The 24946-nt window shown below is 32.0% G+C and overlaps 1 protein-coding gene across 12 annotated transcripts in view; it reads left to right on the forward strand.

Annotated features, from left to right (window-relative positions):
- Positions 1-24946, forward strand: part of mub (poly(rC)-binding protein mub) — a 151122-nt gene that overhangs the window by 32464 nt on the left and 93712 nt on the right. For 8 of the 12 annotated variants that reach the window (XM_070643373.1, XM_070643374.1, XM_070643375.1 and 5 more), the window contains exon 1: positions 12967-13097. The exons of 1 other annotated variant lie outside the window; for it this stretch is intronic. The gene's annotated coding sequence lies outside the window, so the exon portion shown is untranslated. Of the gene's footprint in view, positions 1-12966; positions 13102-21891; positions 22018-23225; positions 23602-24946 lie in introns of those variants that run through there. 3 more of the 12 variants (XM_070643364.1, XM_070643368.1, XM_070643366.1) reach the window with 3 other exon arrangements.

The following is a 24946-nucleotide window of genomic DNA, read 5'->3' on the forward strand; positions in this document are numbered from 1 at the left end:
ATTACATGTCATCAAAGGACCGAAAGATCGGATTCGATTAATAAATTTTCAAACAGGTTTAAGTGCAATAGCTTGGCGAACCCTAACTATGTTAATTTGAAGAGCATAAATAGCCTTAGCGTATAAAATGCATGTAACTATTCAATCAGACTTGAGTCTACTTTTTCATTGAAGATCCTTCAACTGAACCCTTTGACTTATTGCTGATGTTAGCATACAAGAATGTTTGTAAGGTTCACAGACTGATCAGACAGAAATTATAATATAATCCATAATAACCAGAATTAAAAATATTGAATTTGATCGTAGCTATCTGTTTTTTTTGCATCGACAGTTTCCTTTATCATATATCCTCGGGAAGTAATTCTCAGTTTCTGAACTTGTACAATCTTTGTTTCTAACAAAATTTATGAAAAAGTCGTCTCGAGTTCTAAACCCTAAATAGCACACATTTCATTGTTAGCCGTAGAAATTGATCGAAATCAGCCGTTTAGTAATCTTCAGAGTACTCTTCCGTCTTGCCATAAATGTAGCGGGCCTTGAGACTAAATTGTACTTCTTAGGACTGTCGCTAGAATACCCTACAAATGCAATACTATTCAAGATCTGATACGCATAAATATCAACAGTCTAGACTAGCTCATACACCTAAATCAACAACCCTGACAATAAAGCTACAAACTTTCAATGCACGAGACACAATATTGTTTCAACAGTTCTATATTACCTGGTGTGTATAAAGTCTATGTCTTTATGTCACATGACTCCACCTCATGCCACCCGTTCTGCTAATACGCTCACTTGTTTTATTACTTTTTCTTTCAAACTTTTTTTAAAAAAACAAATATATTCAGTTTCATTATAGATTCATACACTTTTCTTGCCATTTTCCTCTTCATCCATTCAATAAGTTTTTTTTTTCTTTGCATTTAACTGAAGTATTTATTATAATAGGATTAATGTATGCAACATAAAACGGAACGGTAAAAGCTAAAAAGCTTGCATGTGAACATACGATGTGAATGATGTGTCTTTTCCTTACAAATAACAAAACGTATGTATGTTCTTCACTTCCGATAATGTAATAACATTGCTTTTATATTCGTTATTAGGTAAAAAAATATGGTAAAAAGACATTCACTGCTATATGGATATGCTTATATGAGCAAGTACATGAAAAATACTAAAAAATTTAACGTTAAATGTCTTTTTTTCCTCTTTACTGACGTTGCTTCTCAGTCTTTTTTTGTCAACTGAAGTGTTTTGAAAGTTTGTAGTTTTTACTGTCGGTTTGGTATTTGAGGACGTTGACCGGTTAGAATGATAGATGGATTTATTGGGTTTGAGTTATGTTTGGGGAGTTGGATTAAAAGTTATATGGAATTTTTAGAGTTTTTTGTAGTTTTTTGAGGAGTTTGTTCATATGTTATGTCTTCATATCATTCTTTGGAACGTCAAATAACACCTGACAGCCCTGACAGCCCTGACAGCCCTAACAGACTAATGGAAAGACCAATTAGTCCAAATAGTCAATCTAATGGGAACATCGAAAACGTGGCAATGGTCTAGATGGTTACGAAGTCGAGGAGTCGTCTCAAAGGTCCTGGGTTCGATCCCAGGGAAAATCTAGTTGAATTTGTGGCACTTTCTTGCTGTTGTAGTCACTCAAACTCGGTTTGTGTGATTTGCGACCCACAAATTATGACTAGGTACGTTGCATTGATATGATCCAGGGTCATGCAGTGTGCCAGAGTTTCGAATCTCAATCAAAATTTGGTGCATAAATGTAAATTTAAAGCTCCTGTTTTCTTCTGATTGCTAAAGATCTTCCACCTAGTTCATCTTTAAGACATCATTCTAGCCAGAGTTCCAAAACAGGTGCCTACCTGTCATAGACAAAAACCATACAATTCCTTGATAATTTGTATGATTTTATAAGAAAAACCATAGAAATTATTAAGAAATTGTATGGTTTTTGCCTATGACAGGTAGGCACCAGTTTTGGAACTCTGGCTAGAATGATATCTAAGTAGAGGGACTTGGGGAGATGTCTGTTTTGCAACTCTGATTCTAGCACAGCCCCCTATCCAAAATCTTAGAATCCATCCAGCATCAAAAACAGATTCATCCATTTCAAATTCCCCCAAGAAATCACAAGAAAAGTGACACATTGTTTCCAACACAACAGTCATAAATCTAATAACATTTCATGCTCAAACTATTGATATGTCAAATAGGCATTCAAGCATATAACTCATACTCCATCACCTCACTTCCCATTAATCATCACATTAATAATTCAAACAAAATGATTACTTTGATCCTAATTAAAATGCGCCATCAAAACTTTTATACGATTCTCCATAATTCATACCTGTCATCATATCTAAAATGTTGAGTTTTTCTTGACTTAAAAACATCCACCTACACATAAACATAAAAATGTATATGCATATATTGTTTGTTAACCATATCGTTCAATATGATATACTTTAGTGTCTTCATCCTGTCTCCTGTCTCTTTATCATCATCATGAGTATTGTAAAAAAGAAAGAAGGCAGACATATTCATTCCTCATTCATAACATCACAGCACAATTGTTTTTTGTTGAAGCCATACAACATATACACACACAAATGAGGGAAAATAAGCAAGAAAACTAGAAAGGAACGGAACAAAAAAATTGGAAAAACTCATAAATTTTAAATCTACTTTGATGTTTGTGTTTGCCTCGTGATGGAAGTATATACATTGGAATTGGAAATTGTGAGAGCGTGAAAGAAAAGTTAAAAGGTGGAAACAAGAAATCGTGCGACGATATCAAGAAAGAACGAAAAAATTTTCATGCCTGATTAATGCGCGTATATATTTTTTTTATGCTTTATTTGGAGTGAATTCGGAAATATCTGTTTGGATGTTGTATGTAAATATAGACAAATTGGGAAAAAGTGTGTAAAATGTAAGACTTACATGTACAGCATATGCTGTCATTATCGTTAGGAGAGAAAAACACTTTTTGCAAGGAGTTAGGAGATAGGCTAGCATCAACTGAATGTCGACATCAACATCAAAGTCATGAGCATTCATTTTTTAAGAAGTGAAGCATGCTATGAATATTGCGCTTGAAATATTTATATGTAGATTCTTTCCAAGAAAACATTTTTATCCCTTTAGCACTTTTAGGGTGTTAGATTTGAGCGCGATTTAAAGGATTGGAGTAGAGTGTATATTCAGTCTTATTTTGTTAGATTCATTAAGTAATGACGAGTTCATTATAATAAATTAGCACTCGATTTGAGTTCTGCGCTGCACTAATTCATCCTTTAATGCTCAAATAAGCCCCAAGGACAATTTTACATAATGTCCAGTTAAAAACTTCACCAATTTCGACTAAGACATATTTTAAGGAACGCTCCTAAATGACGTTAAGTACAGTAGGTTAGTTATTAATGTGCTTTGTCGCTATCAGATTTTGGGAAATTATTTCGGAATCTAGGCTCAGGCAATCTTAGAAACGGACTACTTACGAGGAACTCAGTTTCTTGATTATAGCTTTCAGCTTGAACATCTGAATGATTCATATTCCACATTGGGAATTTCCGAATGGACGACTCATTGGATATTGATGATTCAGAATCAAGAATACGTTTGTGCTGCTACATACTAATACAACTTGGTCATATCATGACAATTCGAAGCATTAGTGTGCTGAGGTACACACGCTGCCCAAGACTGCTTTTAATCATTTAAATCATCATTAAGACTCTAAAATCTGAATTATTATGAAGTCTCTAAGAACCAGTTTTCAAACTATACATATATAGAGTATTCTATAGAATCTAGCTATTCAATCATAAAATCTATTGAAAACACATTCAACTCTAATTACCAAAATCTCTTCCATCCCTTAAAACAAAAAATTTCCATTCACTTCCAACAGCATACCATTCAAAAATAAATGTCTAAACAACCCCCATTAATCTCGCTCTTTAGCAGCATAATTTAATGCTTTAGAGTCGACTCTCTTTACAGACGTGGAACGAAAATAAAAAAAATTGAATTTTCTGCCTTCCAAAAAAATTAAATTTTATTTGATTTTCATTTTTTTTATGAAATATTTACTGACATGTGTATTTGTAAACAACATCGATGAAGCATATTCCTGCTTTATAATGAAAGCAAATAAGAAGAAACGAGTGAGAGACGGAAGTAAAGCAAGATGAGAATATAGAATCCTTTTTTTTATATATTTCGGTATTACACACATATGCACATATAGTACAGGCAATTGCTCGTTATTATGCTCAACATGATGAAGTCATTTAAATTAATTATTACATAGAATAAACTTGAAATTGAGAGTAGATGAAAAGAGAGAATGGCAGGAGTGTGTGCATGCCATACATACGATAATTGTACATGCTGTTTTTATAACTGAAGGATGCAGTAGTTGATTATGACATTTAGGATATTGTTCATTGTTGTATAAACTGTATGGTTTTATCGAGTAGGGTGAGGACAGAGAATGATTTTTTAAAGCGACGCAAATTTCATGAGAAGGCGAGTTGTGATGATAATATTCCGAATAGCACAAGGTTGCTTGCTAGGGCATCAATACTTCGCTGTTCCGAGTAGACAAAAATATCTAACTGAAGGCAAGTTAATGTCTAATTGATGATAAGTTCTAACGTATTTTTGTCCACTCGGGCATATTAACGATAAGATGCTAATTTACGCTGATTCAAGGTCGTAGCAGAGCTAAAAGTCAATATGAAGATTTTTATCCAAAAAGGAGGGGCCGTAGAAAGAACTTCCCTAGAAAATTGAATTTTTTTATCAAATGGGGTGAAGGTTGTTGTTTGAACACCAATGGTCTATACTGCTTACTTTTCTGGTCACACAGATCAATTGTGATTTATGGCCTACCATGGATGTCTCATAAAACTAGCGGTTGGGTCTGGCTACTGCTAAAGATTCCCGATGCTGGGTTTCGGTTTCGGTCTCGATCTCGGTTTTGGTCTCGGTCTCGGAAATTTGTCGACCCATTTTCATAACGAAAAATGGAGTTTACCGCACTGTGTTGCTCGAGACCAAGACTTCGAGAAACCTAAGCTACCGCTTGTCAGTTCCCGATTCCAACTGCAACACTGTCTCTATCGATAGCATCCTTCCATGAGTTTTCGGTTGCCCTAGTGAATTTTTGCTTAATGGCACCGTAATGGCTGCTTTCCCTAACATGCTCTCGAGAACTTACTCACTCTACATATAATTAATGAGTATGCTCATGAGCGTTGCTCTTATGAGCGCTTATTCTGCTCTTAAGATCACGCTCTTTGCCTGAAAGGATTTCTGACCCATTTTTACGATGAAAAACGCAGTTCGAAATGAACTCTGAGTTGTGCTGCTCGGCATGCAAATAAAACATCCAAACCATTTAAAATAATTTTCCTCAGCGATGATTTAAAGCGCCTTAAAAATTAGAATATTTTATTTTATTTTATGTATACAAGAAACTGAATCTTGTCTATATCTCTAGGATACATTTTGCCTTCTCTATTGTTGAAATGCTTCATAAATTTCATAACGAAAAAGAGAAGAAGGAACAAGAAAAAAAAATCGGCATTCATGAAATTTTCACAACTTCATTAAAATTAATTTTTTTCGTTCTTCTCGATCGCATGCTTCAATCTCTTTTCCGCCTCCTTCATGAAGGAATAAAAAGGAGAAAAAAAAAACGTGCGTCGTAAAAAGGAAACTTGGCAAGTATGTAGATATCTTTTAGAGACAATCTTCATCACATTTTGTCTCGTTATCCTAGCTTCAAGTTAGAAATATTTCCCTTTCTATCTCTCATAAGATGCGTATTTTTGTTACCTTTGAGGCATACATGATGCCGAACTAAGGAATGATGAAATAAAAAGAAAAAAAATTTCAACGTGAATTATTACGCGTTGGGAAAAAAGAAAATCATTTTTTTGTGTCTTTTCCTTTATTTTTTTACCGTTATTTTTATGCTTCTTTTGCATTTAAAAGGAAATTTTTTGTCGCTTCTTCCTTTTAAGGTGTACCTACTGATTAATATTTCATTGGGTGCAATTTTTATGGGTTCTTTAATAGATCATTTATACCGTGTTTAGGAAGTATTTTTATGCGCATTTACATATTTATAGACCTTCATCACGTAGTTGAGTGGGTACATATGTACGGATGGTAATGAATGAGAATCAATTAAATTGTGTAATATTGGTACATCCTTTCGTTCAGAGCTCGAGAAGGACTCGGATTTTATATGGAAAAGTCTCAAATTCAAATTAAATCTGAGTCGACTTCGAGCTCTGCTTTTTTTTTTAAAGATGATAAGTATGCTTTGAGCATACTCAGTTTAAGGAATATTCTAACTGAATTAAGGATGTTCTTTGTATGAGTGATAAGATAAGGATTGTTGTTTCTTGAATAGCACAAATCAATCAAATTGGATCCGACTGATTAACCAATTTGTGAGTTCGGGTCTGTTTCTTGTCGATTCTTGGCATTATACTTACTTACTTCGCTGGCCGTACAGATCAAGTGTTCCATGAGTCGGTTCTTAACTTCAATTGTCAATTACCAATTCCAAGTGTGACACTATCTCTATCGACAGCATCACGATTGGCAAAGGGATAGACCTTCCCTAAAATAAAGGCAAAACTGAATCAGTTACAATCTGAATATCACTATCAAGGACTGTTTGAGATTCTGAGGATCTATCTGACTTAATAAGCACATGAAAGAGACAAGTCAGAACTCAATGTAATGATTGAGAGACATTGGCCTATAGTGGGAATCGAACCACATCTTCACAAAAAATAGGGTCACAAATATCCAATGCCTAGCAACTCGGCCAAAGAGACCTCATTATTGCATTGGCAGATTCCACTATAGATGACTCGATACTCTATAGATTTACCTATATGTGACTCTACTCGAATACCACAAAATCAAGCAAACATCCCCAAAATTCATCAAAAGAAACCTAGTATGTGATCCTTGTCATCAACTCCTTTTCTACTTCCTAACACAACCCATAACAATATTTTTCTTCGTTTTATTCGCTCATTACAAGAAACGCACATTCAAATGTGCACATGTGTAAGAGCATTTATGAGTGAGAACATAAGTTGTCTTTACATGTTCGAGTCATGCAATTGCCTCGTCGGGTTTGCTTTGTATTTTTTCTTTATTTTTTCATCTGCTGCCTCCTTTACTCTTTTATTTTATACATTTTTTTGGGGTACAATTCTCTGTTGAGTATATCTCAATTATATTGCGGTGTGCATGCGAAATGCTTTACGATAGAACGGGGAGGTTGGGCGAGGCTGGGATGAAGGAAGGAAAAAAAAAGATTTCAAAAAGAGACTCTAGAGATGAGAAAAAAGGGATACGATACTCTTATCAAGATTTACAAACAGACATGTATAAAAAATGAAGATTTTTATCTGCCTTGTATGTTTCCTCCATCTACTTCCACTTATTATCCCTTTGTACCGAAATATAAATCCTTGGCAAAAAAAAAATATACGAACATAACATATAGATTTGTGTCTGCTTCTGATGAGTTGTATTAAGCATTTTTATGAAGAATAAGAGCTTTCAATTTTACTCTGTTGGAACTGCCGAAAGGACAGAGTAAAAAAAATCTACAAAATTATAGTCCTTTATATGAACGGATGTGTGTATTACTGTGTAATAACTTGATACTTAACATAGACTGTAATAACAATGATTTGTAGCTATGGTCATGGAACTACTTCTATGACTACAACTATCCTCTTATAATAAAAATGGATTTTTCTCGTGTTTTTTTGCTACATGATGTATTATCTTTTCTCAAGGAATTATTTTGTAAAGGATTTTTCAAGAGCTTTTGATGGTCATTTATGTCAGTTTAATTGCTATTACTTTTTAAGATGAAGTTTTAGTACCTAAAAGAGGTTCTTTGGACTGATTTTGGAAATCAATTTCTTATAAGAAGAATATTTTGCTAATTGTATGAAATAGCATAGTGCTGCATACTCCAACTGGACTGTAGACTTACATAGTTAAAGGAAATACCAGGGCAAACATCCACAGGAACCTTTCTGACAACTCTGAACTAACAGGCAAAGATCATGCTTTCATGGTACAGCAAGACCACTTCGGTACCTAAAAGCGATCTCTTTTAGGCACCGAAGTAGTCTAGCTGTACCATGAAAGCATGATCTTTGCCTGTTAGAGATGGATTTTTGCAGCCATACGGCATAGAAATGGCAAAAACTAAGTCTTCAAAAAGGCATTAGTCTGGCTTAAAGTCGAATATTAGAGAATCTGGTGCCAAGTTAGAGTTTAGTCGTCCAGGGCAGGATTAGTTCTTATATTTAAGTCAATAAGCTACTTTTGAACCTAATGAAGAAGCAGACGCCGAAATCTACTCAGATTTTGTATGAAAAAGTCAATTCGACTCTTATAAGATTCCTGTCTACTTTGTCCTGAGTATACTTTGTACTCTGTGACGTAGTCACACTTCTACAATGTAGACATCATATAATCCATGCACACCTTACACTCACTGCTTTATTAATCCTCTAAATCTCAATCTACATTCCATTTCAAAATTGCATGTTAGTCAAAACAAAGCGCCAATATTAATTAGGTAATATTGTTATTGTTATTGTATCTTTGAGTGCTGACGTTTGTCTGCTGTTCACAACAATAGCCCAAAGGTCATTTATTTAATTTATTGATCGATAAAAAAAGAATAAAATAGAATTAATAAATTATTTTAGATAGTTTGAAGCAATAAAACAAATGTACAAGTATTGTTGTGTGCTGCGAGCTTAAAACATGATGTTGATGGTGATATACATAAATGTTAGTGAAGGTATATTAAGTTTGAGTTGATTTTTGAGGCTCTGGTCTTCAGGGTAAGTTCATGGTGCTTTGTCTTGATAGCTTTACATACCTGGAAAGCATGCGATTAAGAAATGGGCGAAAATTCGCAGCCAAACTTGGGTTTCTCTGGCCTCAAGACAGATTCGATGAAATTCTACCTCAAACCAGCGTCAAGTCATCCTGACTGGATTTTTGGCAATTTCTAAGTCGTGTGTCTTTCGTGAATGATTGTCTGGCAATGAATAGGAATGAATTTAGTCGACTTATGCTGCTATGTACTGTTTAGTGCAACTGTGACGTTTAGAACTATGGATTCTATGATTTGGAACCAGAGTAAACGATCCTAGGGATCAGATAGAACTCTCAGAACTCACTTACTTACCTCGCTGGTCGTCCAGATCAGTTGTGATCCCAACAAGAGTCGCCTAAAGCTGACTCTATTACTGGCTTTCACTTGCCAATTTCCGATTCCAAGTGCAAAAAACTCTCAGAAAACTCTCATCAAGCTACAGCTCATGTCAGTCATTCAAACATTCCCTCACACTATCAACAACCTTAAAAACATCTTACAAACAACATCATAATACACAGAATATCCACTAACTTTAACAATAAGGGCTAGATGTCCCAAAACACCATAAATTTTCCATTCATACTTCAAAAAAAAAGTAGTAAATGGAATATTTTATAAACTTAAGCAGATAATAGGACAATTTTCATAGCAGATAAGGGAAAAAAAAGTTTTGAATTTGATCAAAACTTGCTGTATTCATCTCAGATAGTTGTGAACGCTTGTTACCCTTTCAACTCCCAATTCTGTTTATGAAAACTTCTTGGAACTTTTTTTACAGCAAAAAGCAAGTTTGAGTTGAGAAAATTTTATCATCTCCCCAAACAAGACACAAGCAAATTTCCATAAACATCGACAGATGAGTCCCTTAAAAATATTTATCTATTCAAGTCGCGTCGTAGCTTTTAACCGATTTAGGGATGTTTTGAAAATTTTATAACATTTTCATCTCTCATTAATTTGCAAGTCAAAAAAGCATTTTATGTAAAATCAAATTCAAAATCCCCATTCCAAAAAATTCAGAAGAAAGTTCATGTTAAATTGATTTTTTTTTTATTATTATAACTGGAAGGCGCATTGTGGGGTCGATTAGATGTTGTGTGACGGTTAGGTGTAGGTAGAAGACTGTATGAGTGAGTGTGTCTATAGCTGCAAGATGAATTATTTAAAGTAAAGGATGTGGGCTGGACAGAATAATACAAACATCAATGGATGTTATTTGGAAGGAGTTAAAATGTCATGGAAAGTCTTTAAATTCTTTTAAAGGTGTGAATTCAAGTGAAAGTACTTGAATTGATTAGCAGTCAAAGTACGAACGACATAGTTGAACGACATAGTTGCCCTTGGTACAAGACATGGAAACTCTCAATAATCTCAAAATATACCAAAATCCAAGCACTTCTTGAGATTATTTTTCAAATATCTTTAAATTTGTCTCCAACTTCAATTAAGCTTAGAGATGACCAAAGAGATTTCCAAAATAATGTTGAAAAGTGTTGGGTTTTTTTGCGAATTTCCACGCTTTGTCTAAGAATGAATCCAAATTTGGGACAAGCTTGTTTTCTATCCAAAAATTTATTTAAAGAGTAAAAAGACCTTTGTACAATATGTAATTGAATCAGAAGACTTAACTGTAACTCGCAAAGGAAGGCTGTAAACCATTTTTCTGTAACTTGCAAAACGGAAGACTATGAGCTTTTTTATTTTCGAAAAATAAAGTTGCTTGGTCATGTATTGCATATATTAAACATCTAAAGAAGATTCATAGATTGATCAGTAGGCAAATTTGTTAAAGAGATGTGAAAACACCAGATGCTTACCACCAAGGTGTGTCTAGCCACACAGTAATGACAACTCTGGTCTAAATAGATCAAAATCACCTTTTTTAACGTCACCAAAACTCAAAAATCACCCCAAACATATTTCTCTAATTGTTGTAGAACATTTTTATGACCATTATTCCCATTTCTTTGACTCTATGGTTAATGATGATGATGATGAAATAGGTTAAATGAGAGAAAATTTTCAGAATTATTATTATTTTCTATTATATCCCCCAATCCCTCAAACCATTTCCAATAGAGCAAACAAAGTAACAGAAAAAAAAAATGAAAAAAAAGTTTCAGACATAGAAAAAAAGGGGAAAAAAATATCCATTCAATAATAGCCAAAAAAAGGAAATGGAATATAATGAAATTAATAAGAGAAGATAAAATGGTACAATCGAAATGATAAGAGTTTTTCCTCGTTTAATTCAATTTTTTTTGCTCTTTTATATCGCTTGTTGTACAGCTAAAAAGGAGATAAAAAAGCATTTACTGTTCATTTTTACCATCCTCCTATTCAATTTCTTTATCGACTAACTTCTAATGAAATGAAAGATTTTTTCGAAGTCTGGAAATGAAAAGTTCCCTTTTTTTGTGTGTGTGTCTGTATGATATTCAATTTTTATAGAAAAGGAAAATGAATTGAACGACGAGTTGAAAACATTTTAAATGGTTATGATAAGGACGCAAATGGAGCATTAAGGTTGAAGAAGTGACAACGATTGAGATCATTTCATTTTGTTGAGTTTATTGCTAAGTCGTAAAAGGGTAAAATGAGATTATGGCCTATAACAGACTATAATTAAAGAAACTTGAGAGATGTCAATGAAAATTTGGTGTTTTTATGTGAATCTGGTGGGAATAGAACTTATGAATTTAGTAAGAATAGTGGGTATATGTAGATTTTCAGTCTGTTGTCAAGCCATTCGCCCACAAAGGCTTTATGTTCTGTTATAACTGCCTACATTTAATTCGATACTCTAGAATTCCACTCGGTTACAATACTACAAAGGTTTTTAAAGTGTATGTACAATAGTTAGTGCTGTCAATGGGAAAAAGTAATAAAAATTTAAATTTTGACATGATTTTTAGGGATAGATTAGGGTCTAGAACAGATAATCGGTTAGAAACCATGGGTTCGAAATTTAGTTGATCAAAACTTTTTAGATTTTTTAAAAGCAGCACCAAAAAAGGGGTGCACATTCATATATGATGTCAAATTTATAGCAAGTCTAGTCAATTCGAAGAGCCAATCTGCAGTAAATCTCAAGTTTGATGACAAAATAGACGTGACTATGACAGTGTGTCGGCTTTAAATCGAGAGCCGAAACTTCCAAATCGAATCTTCCGAGACCAAGTCAGAGTCAACCCGGTAGTTAGACTAGGATCAGATGTCACAGTCACGTCAGTCAGGGATCAGATTTTTGACCGATTTATACTCTTCGACAGCCTTATTTTTTTAGAAATTCCTCAATAACTTGATTGTTCACAATTTTATAAAGAAAAATCATGAGTCGTGCATGATGCACGTGTATATTCAATTATTCATTGAACTTCTTCGTGATAAAAAATTCCATAAATACAAAATTTCATCAACAAACTTAAAAAATGCAGCACCTAATCAACCGGCATGATACAAAAAGAGTAAAATTTCATCACAAAAAATGCTAATAATGAAAGAAGGAAAAGAAACCAAAAAGCTTTTAGCAAAAATTGTGATATGTGTGACTATATGTGAAGCAGAAAAGGAGACAAAGGAACAGTAATGATTGAAACGACAAGATACTTTGGCTGTTGAAAAGAACAAAAGAGTTCTTGAGTGACTTTTTAATTAACTTTTTCATTTAATTTTATTCATTGTAAATTAATTTGATTTTAAAATCAATTTTGATGCTGAAACTTTCCTATAAAATAGTTCTTCATGCCTTGCTTGTTATCGCTATGTGATAAATTCCATTTTTCGTATGTATATGTGAGAGTATGAAAAGATCGGCTCAATTGATCCACGTCAATAATGTCACAAAATAAAATTATTTTTTGTTGATTTGGTACTTTTCCTATCCAAACAAATCCACACAGTCACAGACAGGGTTGTGCATAAAACTTTGTGGAAATATTGAGAGAGAGCACAAAAAAAAATTTTTTTTAGTTGTTTTTTATAATCGACGAAGTTTTTTTGCCTTCACAATAATTTTTATTTTTATTTAATTTAAATCAGATATAATAAGTCGTACCGAGTGTCGGTGATGATGTCAAGTGTTAAACGGTGATTCTATTTATATCATTTAATTAATGTGAGTAAGTGTAGTTAAAATTGTGACAATTTAACATCAAAAAAAAAAAAAATGCTTCGAGACATTGAGAGAAGGATGAAAAAAAAAATTTCTCGAGCATCTCGTATGAACAAAATAAATTTTTTGCTAATTTCTATGACTCTTGCCTAATTAACAAAAGCCGTGAAGACGACTACAGTTCATTTGATAGTCACGAAATAGCTCTTATAGACGAGATATTTGCTAAATGTTTTGAGGTTATAATAAAAAAAAAAATTTATGTTTGTTAAAATATTTCTCTTATGTTATAAAAATATTGAGAGATTCTGTGGCCGCTTTCAAGTCATTTAATGTTGCATCATGCTCTATATTAGACAATTTCTTTTATTATCAATGGAACGTGCAACGTAATGGATGAATAATATCATTAAATAAAATTAGTCACAAAGATATAATATTTACTCAATCAGTCGGGACAGTCAGTGACAAATAAAAATATATACAGAACTAAATTACACTTGATATGGCATATCATTATGTCGTCGTGTGGATCAACTCTCACATATATACAGTCGCTCAAAATAAAATGTTCATCCTTTTACAGCTCTAAAAGGCATAAGTACTAAATAATGCATAAAGTAATTTCTATTATAACTGGATATAAAATTGTTGACAATCGTGTGGATATAAAAAAAAGAAGAAAATATTGTGTTCGATTCTATGTGTACACAGGCTACATAAAACTATGTATATATATAGCATAGAATTCAGTTTTTCTTTATTTGTGTTATTGGAAGCGCATTTTCAGGGAGTAATTTTTATCTAATAAGCAAATGAATACACAGACATACGGTTTCGAATTTTTAATGTACTGTAATATGATATCATAGTATTTTAGGCTGAGTAATATTTTTAAATTATAATTCATATCATAATGTGGTTCGAATGACAGATTTTAGTTCAAGGTTGTGACACTAGGAATGATGATTTATGGGCTTGGTTAGAGACTTGGCTTAGTTGACTGTATGATATACAGAGCTCCTCTTTACTCAATGTTATATGTAAATCTAATGCTGTACAGCATATAGAGTAGAATTCAACATAAAATTTAATACTATTAGATTCTTCTTGGATTTCTGCATCTATTTTGATGGAATTGCTCGTTTCATTCCCAAAGATATCACTGGAGTGTAAATTAGCCATGCTTATTTACAAATTAAGTATAACTAAAGAACTTCCTTAAGGATTAAAATGATGTTTATTGTTTGAAGTTAGAAAACAAAATAAAATGTTGTTTTGAAAGGGTCTACAACTGTGAAAGGGGAAAATCAACTAATTGTAGTTGCAAATATAATTTGAATATTAAACGACAGTTGACATATTCTCAATAAATATTCGTAAAAGTCCAAAAATTGATTGAATATTGATTAGAAAAGTCCATAATAAGCTAATACTAGTTCAATATTAAATAAAAATTGCATCAAAACGTCAGTTGCTAGTTCGCTGGCATCAAAACGTCAAAAAGCATTAACTCGAGAGTCTAATCGTCGCCATACACAGCACAACAAATTATCAACAATCGAGAATTACAGAAAACCACACAAATTTCTTATCAATTCCCCTTATTAAATTAATACAAATTAATCTCTGAGTCATAGAACTCCAAAAATAAGCTTCATAGACAATGTTTACTATTAACTACCGTACTTCAAACTCTATCGTCCGGATAAGTCATAAAACTTTACAATTGAGACGCAATTGCTGTCATAAAAATCTACCTGATAATGAAACAATTGAAATAGACAGACTTACTGTCTAGATATCATAAATCGTTCAAATAAAAAAACCCCGACCTGAATAGTTTTAATTCATAAAAAATTAATATCCATGTGCTATGATTTATTCATGCAAAAATAAAGTCGTGATTCAGTTTTTAACAGGTTTTGGAGAGAAAAAAGTATTAAAATCATTCAGTTGTTATGTATCCCATGCTGTCTGGCTAAACTGCATGGGCAACATCATATAATGGATGAGAATCATTGAGATTCAGAGATGGGATAAGGGTTTCGCGGATAATGATAGTTTAATGAGTGAGGGTGGGCCAGGCTACTGGACTCAATAGGCCTACAGTGTCTCCTTATTGACGATGTTGTCAGCTTATTTTCTATGGCCTACATTTCAAGCTGTGAGCTGCGTTTCATCTGCCTATGACTCAAAAAATGACAGTCTCGAATCCATGGCTGCTAGGTCGGGTATCGACTAGTACTTAGTAGGCACCGTTGTACAATACCCAAAATAAGTCTCGAACCCATGACTACTAGGTCGGGTATCGACTAGCACTAATTAGGAACCGAAGTACTCATCCATTCTGCCACCAAGCCAATCCAACTCAAATAAATGAGAAATTATGCTAAAATAAATCTATTTCGATGATACCGTACAAGTGACAAGAACAAAAGTATTTCTTTTTTGTCATTCCTTTGGCTGTGACGTGAAATGGCATGAGAGGAGAAAAAAAATAAATATATATTTATGTATAAATATACAAAATACGTAAGAATAGCTTCTTATTGTTATTATTTTCATACTTGTATTGTTTTCTAGTAGTTACATATATAAATATATTTAGACGACAGGCCGTAGCAAGTAACATGAGGAAAATACCACAGTAAAATATTTATAAAAAAAAGCGGCAAAGAAATTCATAGTTCTTCATTACTAATGTATCTTCTTTCCCGCATCTTCTTTTCTTTCTTTTTATTTGCGCTGACTTTCTTTTCTTATTTTCAAGACTTTTTTTTCTCTAATAAAATTTTTTTTCGTGAATAATTTATTTACATTAAATCCACTAATTAATTTTAATTCTCTCGGTGCCCAACTATTTATATAGACATGTATAAATATCTATACATATAGATATTGTTGTATGAAAATGAGAAGGAAACCTTGCCAGACATGAAAAATTTCCGAGTCTATGTGTATATTCTCCCTACATACTCATATATTCAACTAATTCACTTGTCGATGCGATGTATTGCCGTGTAAAATGTTGAGACGATACGCTAATTATAAAGTGCGAAGAACTACTTAGATGATGTGAGTCTTAAAAAAAAAATCCTCCGAGTTGTTGGATTTCATGTTGTACAATCTAATTTTAATTACTATAGTCAGTTATATCTATCCATCTCTATTTTCTCACATAGGAATTTATAATTCCCTATTGTTCTAAGCATAAATATAATATTTCTGTGTCTTCTTCCATTGCATTCACTTTATATCTGCACAAAATAAAAAATATTTAAATTCTTACCTTAAAATGAAGTTTGAAATTGAAATTTTTATGACTTTCTTCTTGATTAATGGAGCAGCTGCTTGAACAGAACTTTTCATTAATGTAATAAATTCGCTATGAGTTGTTTAAAATGATTTAATGATATGAATAATCTATGAAGATTTGATTATAAACAAACTTTGCTGAATTGCGCTGAATTGAGATTTGAATTTGAAATTTCCGTTGAAAATTGTTTTCTCACTTAAATTAGCAGCAATTCTCAAATTAGCAGATTCATCTACTTATTCATTCCCGTACAGCATCTCATGATTGCCTAGCATTTCATCTAATTGCTGCTTGACACGACAGACACATCTACTTATGATACATTATTCTATTAGCTTCAACCAACTGGTTGCTTGGGTCAAAGCACCTACATATGTATGTTATTTCTGCATTTTACCTGTGAAGGAAGGAAGAGAAGGTTAAAAAGGAGTGAGATTGAAAAATATTATTTCTCGAGACATAATCCTCTCATATTGTAGATGATGATGATGATGCTGCATGAAGCACTTATTATTGATTTAATTTGTGGTGAATTAATGTTGGGGATTTTATGGAATGCATAAATATATGCATTGCATTTTTTGAGAACAAACAAATACACGTATGAGAATGAGAATCGAGTCAGATATTGCAAATGCAATTGCCAGCATTATTTAATGCATAAGAATGAAGAAACACAACAACACCGTTATATGAACTTGCTGATTGCTCTTAAGTGTTTTTATTTATATTTATATTCTTATTTTTTCAACTGCTTCTTCTTGTTTTTCTTGTATGACTTGCACATATACTCATTTGCGACGATATGTGATTCTTATTATTATTCTTTATAGAATTAAAGTACATAAGATGTTGTTGTACTTATTGTTCATTTATATCGCATAACTTTTAATATATGCGGGTACACAGAGGTTCCTTTTGTGTGTGAGAATAAAAGAATTACACGATGAAGATGGAAAATAACGAGTTTTTCCGGTAAAGTTGGGATGGCTTTTTTGGATGGGACGCAGATTTTTTTTGAGGATGTTTGAAGACAGAAATGATGAGGAAACCTGAATTTTAGTTTATTATTAGGGAAAATTAAGCATTTTTCAGTTGCTAAGGTATTATAAAGCGATTCAGCTGTCAATTCAGCATATTTAAAAAGAGTTCAGCACTGTTTGGTTCTGTTAATGAAGGGAATTTAAAATTCATTCAGCTGCCAATTCAGCTTACTCAGTAAGAGTTCAGCTTTGTTCAGTAGATATGTATTCAGCTGATTCAGCGTAATTCAATTGAAAATTCTTCAAACGCAGCTGTCCATTCAGTGTATTTAGTAAAAAAATTCAGCTGATTCAGCAATATTTAGCTGCAAATTCAGAGTACTTAGCTGTCAATTCATTGAGTATCAATTCAGCAGATGAGCGTTGCTGCTTTAATTTAGTATTCCTCAGCTGACAATTCAATTAATTCATCTGAAAATCAAAGCAATTTTTAGTATGAAATTCAGCATGTTTATTCAGCACTCCTCAGCTGACAATTCAGTATATTCAGCTGAAAATCAAAGTAATTTTTTTGCTGGAAATTTAGCATGTATTTTAAGAGAAGTAAGAATTCAGCACTGCTCAGCCAACAATTCAGCATCGCTCAGCCAACAATTCAGCAATGCTCAACCGGCAGTTCAGCATATTCATCCCAACATCAAACCAATTTCACAATATTTCAACAATTCAAACTCTTTAAAATTGAACATAAACATTTCAATTATCATCCCCCAAACCACACCAAACCACAAATCTTCTTCAATTCTTCTCCTATCGACTGACCCAGACATTTTAATAACAAATTATAGCCTGCAACGACTCACTCAATTTTCCTTCAATATCCTCAAAACATACACAGTCAGTCACTAAAAATTGAATAATCATGCATGACTTGCTCACAAAATGTGCTTCATGAATTGACAAATAAGGAGTTATGATACGAAAAGAGAAAAAAAAAGTATTTTTTTTTTATATATTCTGTGCTGCTTTGAAGATGCATCATCACATTACAAAATGTTTTGCGCATTATTTGTAAGAAGTTATTTGATAACCGTACATCTACGTAAAATGCAGATTTTGCAATCTCTCTCTTTTTTTTTGTGCTGTATATTCTCGTACATGCTCATATTTGTACGATAACAACAACAATAATAATAACAATAATTTTATTTATATTTTTTTTACCGTAACCGCTTATATGAAATTTTATTTCCATATCTGAATAAGCTGCTTTATGATGGTTTTACATCATACCGCTGCAGTTGAATTCTCTTGGCGAGTCACAAAATCCAATAGAACTGAATTGAACAGTCGATTATGAGGTTGATTTGGTTGGGGTTGGAGGGGATGATTAAAGCTGAATTTTTAAAGCTGATTTCTTTCTAAATTTAGAATTTTTTTTTTGTTGACCTTTTGGGAATCTTTTGATTCGGAACAGCAATTTGTAAGCTTGATGTACTTTCTAAAGACTCAATTAGGTTGGGATTTCTTATGGTAAATTTTTGGAATTCCTTTGAAGCAAACAATCTTAAATAAAGCTTTGCTTTTTTTGCTTGAATCTGGAGAATTTTAATTTCTCTAAAGAATTTGATTTATGGAATAGAAAGAATATGTTAGTATTTGGATGTTTTGTGACTTTTGAACGGAAAAATGATTGAAATACAGAATTGTCAGCTGAATTTAGTGTAGTTGTGAGCTGAATTCAGCTCTGTTAAGTGCTTAATTCAGTTGAATTGTACAATTAAATGAATTTTGCAGCTGAATCTTTCGCTGAATTCAACTATGTAAACAATCAGCTGAATTGTAAGCTGAATTCAACTAAACTGTCAGATGAATTGTGAGCTGAATTCAACTAAACTGTCAGATGAATTGTGAGCTGAATTCAACTAAACAGTCAGATGAATTGTGAGCTGAATTAACTATTTAACTGTCAGAAAATAAAGCTAAATTGAGAGCTGAATTTTCAACTAGCTGAGATGAATTAAATGCTAAACTCAGTGAATTAGAAACACTCAAAATTGATGAAAATTGCAAGCTGAACAGTGCTGAATTCAGAATTTTTATTCAAATCTTTGAATTTAGAATATTGACAACACTTAATAAACACATAAAACATCAAAATAAGTTCTAAAGACCATTCAATTCCCAAAAATCTGCTAATTACAAAACATTTTAATCAACTTAAAATATTTTGCAAACAAATTTCTAAATTCACAAGACATAAATTTTAAGACAAAATATCACATAGACATAGACAAGAAAAAATAAGAATTAAAGAATTTTCAAGTATATATGATAATGAAACTTAATTTTCAAATTTCCGCATGCTTGCCAACAAAAAAAAAATTATTTCGAAGATGATTCTTGAGAAACAAAATTTTTAATTCATCATGTGCTGTGCGCACATTTCTGTTAAGGCTGAACACTTCAGACGATTATAATGTACATATAGAATGACTTTTTTTTGCATTCTTCATTGCTGTTCATGCACATTTTCTTGCTTCTCTCTCTCTTTTTTTTATAATAAATTCTTTTTTATCGCATATCGCGTAATTTATGAAATTATATGGAAATTTCAAGTGTGAGAAGAACAAAAAGAAAAGAATATAAATAAAAAACAGCAGAAGCAGATCTAATGAGAAAACATGGTTTAATAAAACAATCGGGAGAAGAGAAGCGAACGGTGATGTGGAATAAAAACGCACAGCGTTAATAGCTTTTGAGCTCAAACGAGAGGAACACATGAAAGAGTCCTGGGTGTTGATAAAGCGCATTTTTGGATGTGATCAAATTGTGATTTATTAAGGAATTAGAGCTCTTAAAGCATTGATTTCTGAATATTGAGAGAATTTGGAATTTAACGGTCTTTTTGGAATTCAAATGTTTAACGGTTTTCAAAAATTTGAAATTTTTGAGACAGTTTTTTGGGAAATCACATGGTTTTGTTTACAATTTGATTTACCTGAATTTTGAAGCCTTGTAGCTGATCGATAGATCTAAAATTTGACAAAATGGAACTAATACTCAAAGCTCAAGCTCCTTTTAAGCTTCTAACCTGAACAAAACGCATCACCAACCTACACCTCCCATCAAATCCGCTAAATAATGCCAGAAGCAAGATGAAAAAATGTAAAATTATGTGTGCAAACAAACAATCGATATTATATATGCGAAATATAAGCACTCATAACGGTAAAGCTGTACACACTTGCTCTTCTGCATTACAGGTTCATATATATATCTGAGAATCTTTTTTTTTCATTCTATATTCGACATTTCGTCGACGATGATGATGATGGAAGACTCATAGACTCGTTTTTCTTCCTTTCTCCATTCACTGCCTGCTTGCCTGCCTGCCTGTTGACAAACGACATATCTTCTTTACTTAGAAGTGATTTCTATCTCTATTGCCATATTTTTTTTCCATACATCTCTCATATATGATAAGCCGCAGTTATTTGTTGCTTAGTTAACAATAAACACGAATTACTGGTTAGCTGGATATATGCTGTGCTGTTTTGTAATAGCGGCTTTACAACAAATGACAGTAACATGACTTTATTTGTGCATTGAGGAGCTACATTTACGGGATATTGCTTGTACATCTTCTCAAATGGGACACAAACGGTTGAAGATTTACTTTAAATGGCATCGCTCATTGTTTGCATAAACAACGAGTAATTTTTAATGCTTTTTTTCCATATTTGTCACAAATTTGTTCCATGCTGTATGCTCCGTGTATATTTTTTTATATCTTCATACAATTATGTGCAGCAGTAGCAAAAATATTTTCTATTATTTATGCATGAGCACGATCTTAAGAGATACTTTTTTTTGTGTTGTGTACCGAGCTCAGAAGAGTGCATCCAAATTTTATATTTCAATTTTTATCATCCATCAAGGGAAGATTTTCACATCATTGCTGATGCTCAATTGGGGGTTGTTTACGAATTATGTCTCCTTAGCTTCCGCCAATTCTCAAATCGTTCCCAAACTGTGGCTCAAGTGCACCTCCAAGACAAAAACCATACAAATTATGGATAATTTGTAACACAAAACCATACAAATTATGGATAATTTGTAAGGTTTTTCTCACAAAACCATACAAATTATCATGAATTTGTATAGTTTTTGCCTGTCACAGGTGCCTTTTTGCAACTCTGCTGTGGCTTACCTAAATTCCACCCGTCATACGTGAATGACTCTCCCTTTTGTTATTGTTCCAAAATATAAGCAAAAAAACTGATGGTAGAAGAAATTGAATATTAAAATCGAAGTAATCATTCTAAATTGAACTTTAATGGCGCAATTTTCAAGTCAGTGAATAATAAATTTAAATTAGGAGCTTTAAGCTGTGGAAAATATGAATTTAAAAGAGAATCATTTAGAGGATAGATAAACGGGCATTTAAGATTCAAATTTTGAAACCATACATGGTTTACAAAACATTTGTATTGTTTTATTGTGAAAAATTGTGCTCGTGTGATTTTATTTAGTTAATTAAGTAAAAACAGTTAATTATCAAGATTTTGTGAATGAATTTATGTATTTGACATTCAAGTACTGCATTGCAAGTGTTCTGGTAAGCAGACTTTGGTGAATTCTTATAATTTTATAGATCCAGTAAAAATTTCAATATTGTTCAAAATATTTTGCATAAATCTCACTGGATTAAGGAATTTAGAAATAAACAAAGTGATTCAAACAATACATCCATTTACTACCATTGCTTCACAAAACATTACACTCGAAAGTGACAGAATAAGAATGAAAAATTTTCATGATTTTCTGCTTGAAAGTGAATAAAGTTTCAAACATTTTTTTTATCTCATAAACGATACTTATGTCTTCTATGTATATATGCATAGATGTTGCTTATGGGGATATGCAAACTACATATGTTTCTTTCCATAAATTCTCTCGTTTCATTTTTTTTCGGTTCTTTATAAGAAAATGAAAATTAAAGAGTTGAAGTTGGTGTGATTGTGAGACTTAGACGCATTTCTGTAGGAAGTATAAAGTGATTACATGATGTTGTGTTTAAAATTAATTAGTAAATAGGAAGTTGATGTATTAAAAAGTATTGTCATTTAACGGTACTTTAATATTCAAATGTTTACCGGTATTCTGCGATTTGCATTTTAATCGGTTTTCTGAGACTTAAAAATTCTTCAATTTTCATCAATTTTGGATCAATTGCATTTTTAACTGTTTTCTGAAATTCAAATTTCAATCGGTTTTCAATGAATTACATCTCTAAAGGTTATTTAAAATTCAAATAACTATCGGTTATCTTAGAAAACTAAGATTTGAATTTTTAACGGTTTTTTAGATACTCAGCCAGTCAAACTGAATCTCTCAATTTCCATCATAGAGTTTATAAATAAAAGTAGCAAAAAAAAAACTTCTATTTTTTGTGTGCTCCTAAATGCTATAAAAAGAAGAAGGTAAGAGTAGTAGAAAAAAAAAAATAAGTTTTTCTTGTCACTTACCTTCTTCTTTTCGTCGCACATTGCATTTAAAATTGAAAAAAAAAAGATTCTACATGTGAACATTTTCTACTTCTCCTTCTCGATTTTCTCTCACAGCAACAACAACAAAAAAAAGAAATATTTTTTTTTCCTCACTTTACTTTGCTGTTGGCTTTTCATTCCCTTTTAATACAACTAACTCTCATCGTGTGTCACACAAGCAGAACGCAAAATCCGGGCACACAATATCATATAGCAAAACCGACGACGACGACGATGATGATGAGAGAGATTTTTTAGTACATTGCCAGACGTTGAAGAACTCATAATCGCGACATATCGTGAAAAAATATATATATTATTGAGTTATTGAGTCTATCTAATACGGCGAGAGTTTTGTCGCCCCTTTTATTTTACATATTTGAAAAAATTATTTTATTTTTCCATCACATCCTAACCGTGGTGAATAGATCATATGTGTATTAATGTGCAAATATAGACTATATGACTACGGAAATTCATTTTTATGACATAGACATTTATTGAATGGGATATTTTTACATGATTTCTTTATATTTTTGGTGCAATTGATCTCATGTGCATGTGATTTTTCTGTTCCTCTATTCCTTGTGGTCGTGAATGACAGACATCGCGAATATTTTACTTCCTATCTCAATCTTTTTTGAGTCTCAAATGTGAGTAAATTTACTGGAAAAATAATTTTCAAAAATAAACTTCAAATATTTATTTATTAATTCCTGAATTGTTAAAGTTAAACAAATGGAAATGATACAAATCAATTTATTGGGAAACAGTAGCTGTTTATAGCTGCACATAAGTATAGGTGGAAATAATCATTTTATGACAATCTTTCAATTTATTTGCAATTTAAAACCTCAGTCAGTAATTGATTTTGAATTGATAAAAAACAGCATTTTCATTTTTGCGTAAATGGATGTAAATTACAGAAAAAGTCACTTATCGGCTACGACAAATCAATTAAAATAATAAATAGAGTAGTGAAAAAAAAGAGAGTTATCGGTTTTTTTGATGAGACAGTTATAGTGCGGTTATGCTGAGTGGATAATAAATTGCAAAGTGCAATGTTTATGGATTGATATAAAAGTGATTGGTGGTAGTCAAAATATTGAAAACTTGATAGTTTGAATATCCAAATTTAACGATTTTCCAAAATTCAAAATTCTACGGCGTTCAAAATCAAGTTTTAACGATTTTTCGAAAATCAAAAATCGACGGCTTTCAAAAATTCTACATTTAACGGTTTTAAAAATTCAAACTTCGACAGTTTTCAAAGAATCAAGATTTAACGTCTTTCAAAAAATCTAATTTTAATTGCTTACAAAAAATCAAAATGTTAAAGGTTTTAAAGAAAAAAAAATTTAACGATTTTCAAAAATTCAAACTATAATTGTATCCAAAAATCAAAGTTTAACAGCTTTAAAAAAATCATAATTTAACGGTTTTCAAAAATTCAAAATTCAATGGCTTTTAAAAATCTAAATTTTATGAATTTTAAAAATCAAAATTTAACGGTTTTCAAAAATTTAAAATTAACGGCTTTTGAAAATTCAAAATAACGGCTTTCAAAGATCAAAACCGAGAAGTTTTCATGAATTCAAAATTTAACGGCTTTCAAAATTTTTGAATTCACTAGTTTCAAAACAAATTTTAGGATTTAGTTTTCACTTCTGAAAAATCAATTAAAATTCTGTTCTGTTCTGATAAAAAAAAGCTATACCTCAATAAGCAATCCATCACACAGCGCGAAATACTCGTTAATATTGAAAAAAGCGGTTTTTTTATTTCACATTTGCGTTAAAAATTTACAACAGCAATGAATGCATTTTTGTACATATATCGCTATTAGTGTGTACACACGTTGATATACACAATGTGCTATCGATTTTCATTTTGACATTCTACATACTTTCATCATTTCAATTTATTTTTTTTTTGCATTCATTCCATTTTTGTTTTGTTACGTGGAATGAGGGGGATAAAAATGACGTTGATTATTAT

Source organism: Chironomus tepperi, unplaced genomic scaffold, assembly GCF_022539635.2.
Source record: "Chironomus tepperi strain 1889 unplaced genomic scaffold, CSIRO-AGI_Ctep_v1 contig_309, whole genome shotgun sequence".
Classification (NCBI taxonomy): Eukaryota; Metazoa; Arthropoda; class Insecta; order Diptera; family Chironomidae; genus Chironomus; species Chironomus tepperi.